We start from the raw sequence: 13,849 nt of genomic DNA, 5'->3' as shown, positions 1-13,849 counted from the left end.
GGCAGGAGGAAAAGGGGATGACAGAGGATGAGATGGCTGGATGGCATCATTGACTGATGGACATGAGTTTGAGTAAACTCCAGGAGTTGGTGATGGACAGGGAGGCCTGGTGTGCTGCAATTCTGGGGTCACAAAGAGTTGGTCATGACTGAATGACTGAACTGAACTGATCTACAGTATCAGTCATCTGCAAACAGTGAGAGCTTTACTTCTTCATTCTGATCTGTATTATTTTATTTCTTTTTCTTCTCTGATTGCTGTAGCTAGGACTTCCAGAACTATGTTGAATAATAGTGGTGAAAATGGACACCCTTGTCTTGTTTCTGATCTTAGGGGGAATGTTTTCAGTTTTTCACCATGGAGAATAATGTTTGCTGTAGGCTATCATATATGGCTTTTACTTTCTTGAGGAAGATTCCTTCTATGCCCATTTTTTGAAGAGTTTTAATCATAAATAAGTGCTGAATTTTGTCAAAGGCTTTTACTGCATCTATTGAGATGATCATATGGTTTTTATCTTTCAATTGTTAACATGGTGTATCACATTGATTGATTTCTATACATTGAAGAATCCTTGTATCCCTGGAATAAACCAAACTTGATCATGGTGTATAAGCTTTTTGATGTGTTGCTGAATGCTATTTGCTAAAATTTTGTTGAGAATTTTTGCAAATATGTTCATCAGTGATATTGGCCTAGAGTTTTCTTTTTTGTGTTCTTTGGTTTTGGTATCAGGGTGATGGTGCACTCGTAGAATGAATTTGAAAGTGTTCCTTCCTCTGCAATTTTTTGAAAGAGTTTTAGAAGGATAGGCATTAGCTCTTGTCTAAATGTTTGATAGAATTCTCCTGTGAAGCCATCTGTTCCTGGGCTTTTGTTTTTTGGGTGATTTTTGATCACAGCTTCAATTTCAGTGCTTGTAACTGGGTTGTTCATAATTTCTATTTCTTCCTGATTCAGTCTTGGAAGATTGAACTTTTCTAAGAATCTGTCCATTTCTTCCAGGTTATCTATTTTATTGCCATATAGTTGTTCATAGTAGTTTCATATAATCCTTTGTATTTCTGAATTGTCTGTTGTAACCTCTCTGTTTTTATTTCTAATTTTGTTGATTTGATTCTTCTCTCTTTTTTCTTGATGAGTCTGGCTGAGGGTTTGCCAATTTTGTTTATCTTCTCAAAGAACCAGCTTTTAGTGTTTTGAATCTTTACTATTGTTTCTTTCATTTCTTTTTCATTTATTTCTGGAAATACAACAGAAGAAAAAAGATCTACAAAATCAACCCCAAACAATTAGAAAATGGCAATAGGAACCTATATATCAATAATTACTTTAAATGTAAATGGATTAAATGCTCCAACCAAAAGACACAGATTGGCTGAATGGATACAAAAACAAGACACATATATATGCTGTCTATAAGAAACCCACTTCAGACCTCATGAGACATAGAGACTGAAAATGAGAGGATGGAAAAATGTATTCCATGCAAATGGGAAGCAAAAGAAAGCTGGAGTAGCAATCCTCATATCAGACAAAATAGACCTTAAAGAAGATTACAAGAGATAAGGAAGGACACTATATAATGATCAAGGGGTCAATCGAAGAGGTAGACATAACAATTGTAAATATCTATGCACCCAACATAGGAGCACCTTAATGCATAAGACAAACACTAACAGACATAAAAGGAGAAATTGGCAGTAACACAATAATAGTAGGAGACTTTAACACCCCACTCACATCAATGGACAGATCATCAAATCAGTAATTAATAAGGAAACACAAGTCTTAAATGATATATTAGATAAGATGGATCTCATTGATATCTTCAGGACATTCCATCCAAATTCAGAAGAATACACCTTCTTTTCAAGTGCACATGGAACATTCTCCAGGATAGACCACATCTTGGGTCACAAAACAAACCTCAGTAAATTTAAGAAAATTGAAACCATATCAAGCATCTTCTCTGACCACAATGCTATGAGACTGGATATCAATTACAAGAACAAAACGGTAAGAAACACAAACACATGGAGATTAAACAACACGTTTCTAAATAACCAACAGGTTACTAAAGAAATTAAAAAAAAATTTCTTGAAACAAACGACAATGAGAACATGACAACTCAAAAACCTATGAGCTGCAGCAAAAGCAGTTCTAAGAGGGAAGTTTATTGAGATACAGTCCTACTTCAAGAAACAAGAAAAACATCGAATAGACAACCTAACTTTATACTTAAAGTAACTGAAGAAAGAGGAAGAAAAAACCCCCCAAAATTAGTAGAAGCAAAGAAATCTTATGGTTTTTTATCTTTCAGTTTTTTAATATGGTGTATTAGGAAGCCTGATTTTAACCTCACATTGTTCAAGTTGGTTAGACATTGTTTCATTATTTTGTCTGTTCCTAGTGTGGCTTCTGAAGTCCAGTATTTGTGATAATTCATATTATTAATCCGCTTTTCTTTTATTTTTATAACATACAATGAGAAATGTATTTTGTCACACTCCTCGGTGTGGTTCCAAGATTATACAAATGAGTGTTCAATATATTTTATGGAAATTAAATATACCCTGCTTTTTATACATTTGTGGCCTCTGATATTAACACTTTAAAAATGTGAAAATTAAATGAAGTGAAGCATTGGCTCCTCAAGAAGAGTTTTATGTTTACCTTGCTCGTGCCTACGCCCCTGATAGCTCATGTCTTCTTAAAGTGTAAATTATATTTCACATGAAAAAAATTACTGCCTAGTATGTAGTGAAAACCAGTCAAAGTACAGTTATAGGAAGCAGTATTGCAATAAGTTAAAATGTCAAGCTTTTAAGTTGTTTTGTTGAAAGCCTTAAAATCATCTGTGATTTTTAGAATTGACAATGTCACTTTAGTACTCATTTTTAAAGATCATTTTGAAGCATGAGTTATTTGTCAGGTGTGATTTATTTAAGACAATAAACTTAGATTATTGAGTTGAACAAATAACTGTTTGGATGCCTGCCAAGCATTTAGAGAGAATGACTGAATGTAATGAGACTGGATCACTCAGAGGGATGAATAATCAAAAGCCGTGGGATGAAATTAACATTGTTCAAAAGATATATCTCTTCCTTCTCTCCTTAGTATATACTGAGCAATTGGGGAGTGAAAAGCATCATGGGACGTACTGTCCTCTCATTCCAAAACAGCAGCAGCAAATATACTATATATTTGCATAATATACTCCTGCTCACATGTCTTATTTTATATCCTATAAGAAATACTTCAAAGTATTTATAATTGCAACATTACAGATGAGAAAAAGAAGAATCCAGCAGGCTTGGTGATTTGCTCAGGTTGCACAGACCATGAAGGACAGGGCTAGAATATGAACCTTGGTGCTATGTCCAGATGAGCCAAAAGGGAGGAAAAGCAAAGGTGTGGAATCAGCCACATCTATTTTGATCCTGATTCTGCCACTGACTAGCTTCCTTGAATAAGTGCTTCATGTTTCTGACTTCAGTTCCTTCACTTGCAAGTTCTGAATGATAGTATCTACTTTCCTGGACCCCCTGGGACATCACATGAGATAGAGTTTTAGACTAGTCGTTAGTTTTGGAAGTTGATTGCCTGTTTTCTGGTCTAACCTCTGATATTTAGTAAGTGTCTGATCCTGGGAAAATTCTATAATTTCCTTGTGTCCTATTTGCATTGTCTGTGAAATAGTATCTCTTTGATAGGATTGTTGAATGAGTAGAAGAGCTGGCTGGCACACAGTAAAGCCCTCATGATTGTTAATGTGAGAGTCACTTGGGACTTTGGAATACCCATTACCTCCGCAACTAGAAAGTGTGGCTCTAGTTCTTTAATTTCATGGCCCGTGGAAGTCCAAAATTCCCATTCTTCCTTATAAGAGTGACTAATCTCTGAAGTTTCTCTTGCTCTTAAGAGTCCTTAGTCATCCTTCTGTTTCTTTTGCATTAGTTGCCACAGTTCTGTGCCATAGAGACCCAGGGTAGCACTCAGCATTTTCTTTCTTCTGAGTTTCAGAAATACCCAGTCACACAAATCTTGTTGATAGTCTTGGGGTTAAGAAAAAGAATCATACAGCATATCACAGAGCTTGTTTCCTGCATCTTCTCCCCCTCTCTTCTCCTTGCTCTTGCCTTCCTAAATTACTCCTCAAACAGCAAATTCTTCTCCCACTTTTATGCAGAACAGTTGTGCTCATCTCAGATGTACCTTCATTCCTCCTTTCCCAAACCCACCAACTTGTCCATGAAAATGAAGGGCCATCCAGCTTTTGACTGGCTCTGAAAAGTGAACCAACTGCTAGTTCTCATGACTGGTGTTTGAAAAGACCCACAAAGGCATTTTGGTTTTATGTGCAAAACAAATATTTTGGATAAATTAAAGATAAAATGTCTAATTTGACAGTGGCTAAATGGGGATTCTGAAGGAGTTCACCCAAACACTTGATATAGAAATAAAAGAAATGAGATAGGGAAATAATGTCATTGTGTCTGTTTCAGGGACAGGCCTAGTGAGGAGTGGTTCACTGGGGATTTGTGGTAGTCTCCGATGTGTCCCCCATGTGAGAGGGTGACATGTGAACATTGACAGGCACCCTTCAATTTCAGTTTGTACTAGGCCTGGCAGATTCCTTAGCTGATCCTGGATGTAGGTGTACTATACTTGAGCTTTATTTTTGTTGAGTAGTATTCATAACAACATACTAAGTCACCTCAGTCGTGTCCGACTCTGTGCTACCCCATAGACAGCAGCCCACCAGGCTCCCCCATCCCTGGGACTCTCCAGGCAAGAACACTGGAGTAAGTTGTCATTTCCTTCTCCAATGCATGAAAGTGAAAAGCGAAAGGGAAGTCGCTCAGTCATGTCTGACTCTTAGCAACTCCATGGACTGCAGCCTACAAGGCTCCTCCATCCATGGGATTTTCCAGGCAAGAGTACTGGAGTGGGATGCCATTGCCTTCTCTCATAACAACATAATAAAGCAAAAATACTTTCTAATTCTTAGGAATTGTTTTTTTTGTGCTATGAGTGAATTACAGGAAGAAGGCATGGTTATTGCTGGAATTAGCCTCTCCTCACTATTAGGACAAGGTGACTTGATAATTAACATTTCCTTTAGATAAATTCCTGGAGACGTTTGGCCCAGAATTTTATTGTTTTTCCTTTCTAACTGCCTCATTGAGTTTATAAGATAGTAAACTTGTAAACATCACAATTTTGACTGCCACTAAGAAGCCAAAACAGTATTTGTTTGCTGTGTGTGGCACAGGAGAATAGGATTTGAGACATAATGCCTGACCTACTGGAGATTACAAAATATGTGTTACAGTTTTAAGGCAGCAGATGGGTAACAAGTTTATTGTATTATGGAAACATATTGCATTCTGTAAAAAAAAAATGAATTATTCCAATAATTGGAAAATAAAATTCTTTATCATTTGGGATTGATTGTTATGATATATACTTTGGTTTTGAACTAATAAATTATGCAGTTCTGAAACTGTTTAGTTTAATTGCCCACCGTTTAGGAAAACAGTATTGTACAGCATGGGCACTTTTTTTCTCTTAATACATCTGGGACTAACAGACTCCCATGCTGCAAAAACTGCCCCCACAAGCATTTGTACTTGAGAAGGAAGTTAATTTCTTAGTTTGCCCAAACGACAAATGTGTTTAAGATTGAGATAGAGAATTTAATAAAAACAAACAATGGGGATAATCTGTGCAGTGTGGTGTATTTAAAAAATATGCTTCTGGTGTGATACTTTTTTTGAGAAAATAATTATTTGTATAACAAGCAACAGCTGCTTAAAAATAAACATGAAATTTTAAAGTTATTAATTGAAATACAATTGTCATCAACATCATATTTTAGAGATTTTATGACACTGAATTAGTGAGATATCACTGATGCCATTGTAAATATAAATTTTACTCAAGAGAACACAGATTCCTTTTTTGTCCCCCTTGAGCATAAGAGTCTCCATGAAGAACTGACTGTCTATATACACATCTCATCATAGGCAACCAAAGTGACTCTTCTATTCTTCCTGAGCTCAGAGTTAGCAGAATATCAGTACTTGAGAAAGACAACTACTTCAATACTGTTATAGTAGACTATACTACTATACTATAAATGCATTACTGTGTTAATCATGTTTTGTTTCTGCATTTTGATTCTCAAGTCCTGCTGACCCAGAAGGGACTGTCTCTCTCAGGGTTAGCTAATTCCTAAGTATTGCAAACAACTCACCTGTGAGTCTCTCTTTCATATGCAAACCACAACACTTCCTTTATTTGGGCTCTCCTACTCTGGGGCCACTGTTCTCCTGCCTCAATCAGATCAGGGCGTGGTACCAGACAACTAAGGACAGCCCCTGTGCCCCAGACCCACTGGAATTATTCAAACTATCCAATCCTAAACCTGTGCTCCCTGCCTCAGCCATCCCTTCCTATAGTAGCCATAGTAAAGGCTTTTGCTCACAGTTTTCCTTTGCTCCCTCTGCCTCCTGAAAATCCTGGTGATTTTTCATGGGGCCCAGCATGGCATGCTGTGCCTTGTATTACTATTTCTAGGGAGGGATCTATGAATGTAAAAAAAAATTCTTCCTTCATGAAGTCATTTCCATGTCTGTGTGTATTACCATGCCTGATTAAAGAAATCCCAATTACTCTTACAACATATACCTCTTTATAGTTAAATAATTGCTTTCATATGTATTAGTCTCACTGGTCACAATTGTGTGAAATAGATATTCTCTTTTGACAGATCAGACAACTGAGGCTCAGTGGTGGCAGAGCCACTTCGGACTAAGCTCTACTATATGCTCGTGTGCTTGTACTCAGCTGGTCAATCGTGTTCAACTCTTTGGGACCCCATGGACTGTAGCCCAACAGGCTCCTCTGTCTATGAGATTTCCCAGGCAGGAAACTGGAGTGGGTTGCCATTTCCTCCTCCAGGGGATCGTCCCTACCCAGGGATTGAACGTGCATCTCTTGCATTGGTAGGTGGATTCTTTACCACTCTATGCCATAGAGAAAATATATAGATTTGGGAGGTGGGAAAGACAATAATGTGTATCTAAGTTTTTATTGATTCCTCTATAAAGTGAGGCCATAGGTATCTACCTTGGAGATGTAACAAAGATTTGAAATTATGCTCTCAGTTTTCTAGTTTCCTTTTAATTCTGCCATTACCACCTTTTTCAAGGTCTGTTCCATCTTTCTCAATTTGTCTCCTACCTTTTACCCTCTAACAAACAGCACTTTTATTATATCAGTTTCTTGTTTAAAGGCCTATAGGTTTGAGGTTGCTCTTTCTAGGTAAGATGGGTTAGTTTTATGTGAAATAACAATCTTTTCAAAGATAAATAGAAAAGCCAAATAAAATGAACAAATCCTGAATTTAAAGACATCAGTGAGCTTCTGAAGAAGTCAGGCTAAAGAGTATAAGATTCCAGAGAGGGGTTAACTGTGGAGAAGCGAGAAAACAATCTATAACCAATGTTCCCAGAATTTGCTGGTTTGGGGCATAGGCAGAAGGCTGAGAACTGAAGAAATTTGCCCAGGCAGAGGGCCACTCTGGAAGACAGAGGCATCATGCCATTTGGCAGTCTAAAATGACTCAGTTCAGTTCAGTCACTCAGTCGTGTCCAACTCTGTGACCCCATGGACTGCAGCATGCCAGGCTTCCCTGTCCATCACCAACTCCCAGAGCTTGCTCAGACTCATGTCCCTTGAGTCAGTGATGCCATCCAACCATCTCATCCTCTGTTGTCCCCTTCTCCTCCCACCTTCAATCTTTCCCAGCATCAGGGTCTTTTCCAATGAGTCAGTTAGTTGCATCAGGTGGCCAAAGTATTGAAGCTTCAGCTTCAGTATTAGTCCTTCCAATGAACACCCAGGACTGATCTCCTTTAGAATGGACTGGTTGGATCTCCTTGCACTCCAAGGGACTCTCAAGAGTCTTCTCTAAAACCACAGTTCAAAAGCATCAATTCTCTGGCACTCAGCCTTCTTTATGGTCCAACTCTCACATTCATACATGACTACTGGAAAAACTATATTACTTTGTCATACATGTCATACATGACATACATGTCACACATTCATACATGACTACTGGAAAAACTATATTACTTTGTCAGCAAAGTAATGCCTCTGCTTTTTAATACACTGTCTATATTTGTCATAGCTTTTATTCCAAGGAGCAAGCCTCTTTTAATTTCATGGCTGCAGTCACCACCTGCAGTGATTTTGGACCCCCCAAAATAAAGTCTGTCACTGTTTCCATTGTTTCTCCATCTATTTGCAATGAAGTGATGGAACCAGATGCCATGATCTTAGTTTTCTGAATGCTGAGATTTAAGCCAGTTTTTTCACTCTCCTCTTTCACTTGCATCAAGAAGTTCTTTAGTTCTTCTTGGCTTTCGGCCATAAGTGTGCTGTCATCTGCATATCTGAGGTTATTGATATTTCTCCTGGCAATCTTGATTCCAGCTTGTGCTTTATCCACCCAGGCACTTCGCATGATGTACTCTGCATATAAGTTAAATAAGCAAGTGACAGCAGATTATGTTCTTAGCTGAAAGTCCTAGGGCACTAGACCTTGGGAATAACAGCAAGCCACAAATATGTGTATATTGAAAGAAAGTGAAAGTCACTCAATTGTGTCCGACTGTTTGCAACCCCATGGTCTTTCCAATCCATGGAATTCTCCAGGCCAGAATACTGAAGTGAGTAACTTTTCCCTTCTCCAGCAGATCTTCCCGACCCAGGAATCAAACTGGGGTCTCCTGCAATGCAGGCAGATTCTTTACCAACTGAGCTATCATACGTACAAGCAATCCAGCCTTAACTTGGCTCAATCCCTGAATGAATTAAGAGGATTCACTCTCACTCTGTCCAGCAAAGGAAAGATTAACCCTGATAGGAAAATGAAGAATCATCCACAACTTTTAATTAGTTATAAACAATGTCTAGCATTTGGTCAAGCTACTAGGCTTGTCAAATAATAGGACTATACAACCAAATAACAACAACAATAACAAAAACACAGACAGTATAATCAGTCTTACAGGTGAACTAAATATTGGAATTATTACACAATGACTTTAGAATAATTATGATTAATATGTTCCAGAAAATAGAGCAGAAGATGAATAATTATATTGGAGAATTGGAATTTATACAAAATGATCAGAGGAAAGTCATTAAATTGAGAAATACAATATCCACAATTAAGAACTTAATAAATAGATTTAGCAGCAGGAGGCACAACTAGTGGACTAAAAGATAGCTCAAGACAGAAGATTTAAACTGAAGCATAGAGAAAACAGAGGGAAAAATAAAACCGATGTTAAATAGCTATAATGCAGACTCTAAAGTCTATTATAGATGTAATTAGAGAAGCAAAGGAGAGAGAGATTTTGGCAGAAGTAGAGGTAATGATCAATCATTTTCCAAAAATGACTAATGACTTCAAGTGACATTTTAAAAAGCCTGCAGATATCAAGCAAGATATATAATGTATTTCTATTTACATATATATATATATAGACACATATACATATATATATGTATTTAAAACTACATTGCTTTCAATAAGAAGTCATTGATAACTTCCCAACAGAAACAATATTAAACTTTTAAAGGTTTGAAAGAAAAAAATTTGAAAGAAAAAACCTTTGAAAGGAAAAAATTACCAATCTAGAATTCAAAATCTAATAAAATTTACTTCTAAAATGAAGGAGAAATAAAAATCACATGACCCACATTAACTACAGAATAGGACTCAGATTCCTCACTCTGACCTAAATAATTTTGAGGTATGTGAGGTCTGTGAGAATTCTCAGAACTTTATTTTTCTTTGTGGCTAAATCTGTGTCTTCACCAGGCTTGATCTCATTGCAGATAATCTGCTTCTGATCTTGTCTTGCCTGCAATACCTTTACCTTTACTCCAACTTTGTTTGTTTATTTCATATTTGTTGATTTATTCAATAAGGATTTTTTAAAAGCATTTAAATCTATTTGCTCACTTAATCTTTATAGCAGGACTATGAAATGGTCACAGTTATTATTGCCTTTTTACAGATGTGAACACTGAGGCCCCCAGAGAGTTTAAGACCCATTACCCCACAGCTAGTCAGCGGCAGAGTGAGGATTTGAACCCACAACTCCTGCTCTTGATGTGGTTATTCTAGATCACAATAACCATATCAGCCTTCTGTCTATACCTCAATGTCAGGCAGTGACCTTTATTGCAACTTTTAAAGCCCAGCTTGTCTTTACCAAAAGTTCAGCTCTTATTTTCATTTCAGAGTCTTCCCAGGCCTTTATGAAAGTCCTGCACTATCCAAACCACTCATTTGATTTTGGTACAAATTGCCTTGCTTCACTTGTTATTAGTTTTGTAAGTACTGTATTTTGTCAGATTGAAGATGACAATGATTTCCAGGACATACCATTATTTTATACATCAGGAGGACAGAAAGAAGGAAATGCTGCCAACTGAACTATGCATACTGCAGTCCCTTAGCAATAATCATAGTAGCCTCCCGTTTTGAAATTTCTCGTTTATTTTAAAGGTTTGGCAATCTCCTGCTCTCACTTGCATTGCTTAGTATATAATCCCAGTTATATATACACATAATAAAATGTCACACATCTTCAACTTTTTTGGAGTATCTTTGTTTTTTCAGGTGCCATGACATATCTGATTTTTGCTTTATAATAGAATATGGAATTATAAAAAATATGGAATTCTTCCAAAAACAACTACTTGCTTCATTTGTTTAAAATGTATGCCCAGTTTCAGTGAATTTTTCTACATACACAGATTTTTCAGTTCAATTCTATGACATGAGGTACTATTTTAAGTTATTCCAAATGTAGTTCAACTCACTATATGTAGCACCAACTATGCACATAATTCAGCTGAAGTGATGACTGTAAATAACTAGGACTGAGTCTCGAGCATGTTTGGGCAATGATAACTACAGCCTGAGTTTAGCCAGGTCAGTAGCTAACTGGATGACATATCTCAATTTGAAATGTTAATATACAGAAAAATTTAATCTTAGAATCAACAGGATATATTCTTGCTTTCTAAAATAGATCCTAGGGTCCCTGAGGGCCTAATGTATTCCTTCTATGTTGTTTGATATAATGGCATAATTCCTAACACAATACTAACCTCGTAGAAGACACGAATATAAACAGTATGATGGGGAATAAAACTTAATGAAATAGGGAACAAAACGTTGAAGTGAAAAGAGGAATAATGCATCATTTTAGCAGCCAATATTTCCCTTTATCAACATTAGCCAAGATTTATATTTTAGGCATGTCATATGCAATATTCTTTGCTCCTTTGGGGTCTGTGAATATTCATGAGGGGTCCATGTGTGTCTAAAATACAGTATTCTGGAAGATAGTATGTTCAGTTTATCTGGATGGTCATTAATTCTAGTAGATTTTTGCAAATTATAGTATTGCAAATAATAGTATTTGCAAATTTTTCTAGCAAAGATTGGAGAAATATCAAAGACTTTTAAAAAAAGATTGATTTATTTTATTTTTGGCTATGGTGGGTCTTCTTGCTGCATGCAGGCTTTTTCTAGTTGTGGCGAGTGGGGGCGACTCTGTGCTGTGGTGCGTGGGCTTCTCGCCGTGCTGGCTTCTCTTGCTGTAGAGCACAGGCTCTAGGTGCACAGGCTTCCGTAGCTACAGCGCTTGCTTGGGCTCAGTGGTTGCAGCACATAGGCTTAGTTGCTCTGCGGCATGTGGAGTCTTACCAGACCAGGGATTGAACTGGTGTCCCTTACATTGCAAGGCAGATTCTTAACTACTGGACTACCAAGGAAGCCCTCAAAGAATTCTGATTGTTGTTAAGTCCTCTTTTCATATATTTACAGCTGTTAAAACTTTTTTTTTTTATGGGTCAGAAACACCTATTGCAGTTACTCTGCATGGAATCATATGCCCTGAATAGATAGTATAAAGCATGCTGAAATATTTGTGGTTGATATGAGCAACCTCACTAATTTGGATTGGGTAATTCAGAGACTATATTAATTTGAACCTTGTCAAATAGGTTGAAGTGTATCCCACGTCTCAGGAAATAGAAGAAGGAGAATATTTGGAAAGACGACCAGAGTGTATTAAACTTCCAGTCAATATCTTATTTAAGGAACAAATGCTTTGTTCATTACCAAATTTTAACATTTAAAACAAATCACTTATCTATTAATCAAAAAACACCAGTGGTCATTAGAAGCATTCCTGCATGTTCTTGATGTTTTTGATTTTTTTGGCTGTGCCATGCAGCACGTGGGACCTTAGTTTCCCAACCCAGGGGTATGATACAATAAGAATCTTTCAGTTTTTGGAATCAGAGACATATCAGTATCAGCCATGGGACAATGTCCTGAACTAGTCCTGGGGTCTGGTTCTTCATAAAAAAGTAGGAATCAGGAGTTCAGCCTCAGGCATTTGTGAGACACAAGTAACCTAATTGTGTGAACATTCCTTGGAATATGGTTGGGAAGGAATAAATGTTTATTGAATTAATTTATTATTTAATGAGTAAATTTTAAATTTCTTATTTTAAAATTTTAACTATATCTTATTTTGAATTAGGATGGTTTTATGTATGTGGCTTATACTAATAATTCCAGTTCAGGCTATCAACCAAATGAAAGATGGGCAAACTTTTTCTGTAAAAGGTCCAATAGTAAATATTTTAGTCTTTGCGTGTTACATATGGTCCCTGTTTCGTATTCTTTTTTATTTTTACCCATAAATCTTTACAAACATAAAAACCATTCCTAGCTGTTAAACTGTGAAGAAAAGGGCAGGGCCAAATTTGGCCTGTGACTAGAGTTTACTAACTTTTGATCTAACCTTTCTGCATTTACTCTGTGCATTTGCACTTAAAATACAAATGACTAATGCTAAAGCTGAAACTCCAGTACTTTGGTCACCTCATGCGAAGAGTTGACTCATTGTAAGACTCTGATGTTGGGAGGGACTGGGGGCAGAAGAAGGGGATGACAGAGGATGAGATGGCTGGATGGCATCACTGTCTCGATGGACGTGAGTCTGAGTGAACTCCGGGAGTTGGTGATGGACAGGGAGGCCTGGCGTGCTGTGATTCATGGGGTCGCAAAGAGTCGGACACGACTGAGAGACTGATGTGATCTGATCTGATCTGAATGTGCTTAAACAATTCAGAAAGGTAAAAAACCCAAGTTTAGATTTCTTGGATAAAATTTGTTGATGTTTTGTTCAGTCTTTAAGTCGTGTCTAACTCTCTATGACCCCGTGGACTGGCAGCATGCCAGTTACCTCTGTCCTTCACTGTCTCCCAGAATTTACTCAAATTCATGTCTGTTGAGTTGGTGATACTATCTAACCATCTCACCTTCTGCCACACCCTTCTCCTGTTGCCTTCAATCTTTCCCAGCACCAGGATCTTTTCTAAAGAGTAGGTTCTTTGCATCAGGTGGCCAAAGTATTGGAGCTTCAGCATCAGTACTTGAAATGAATATTCAGGGTTGATTTCCTTAAGGATTGACTGGTTTGATCTCCTTGCTGTCCAAGGGATTCTCAAGAGTCTTCTCTATCACCGCAATTTGAAGCCATCAGGTCTTTGGCACTCAGCCTTCTTTATGGCCCAATTCTCACATTTGTACTAACTACTGGAAAAACCATAGCTTTGACTATACAGACCTTTGTTGGCAAAGTGGTATCTCTGCTTTTTAATACTTTTTAGTACTTTCAATTAATATATTAGAGAAAATAAACTTTGCTTCAGGGATATTTCAGTAATTTT

The sequence above is a fragment of the Bos javanicus genome, chromosome 8 (assembly GCF_032452875.1).
Source record: "Bos javanicus breed banteng chromosome 8, ARS-OSU_banteng_1.0, whole genome shotgun sequence".
NCBI lineage: Eukaryota > Metazoa > Chordata > Mammalia > Artiodactyla > Bovidae > Bos > Bos javanicus.
The sequence above is the reverse complement of the archived record's forward strand: the minus strand, read 5'-3'. Positions refer to the sequence as shown.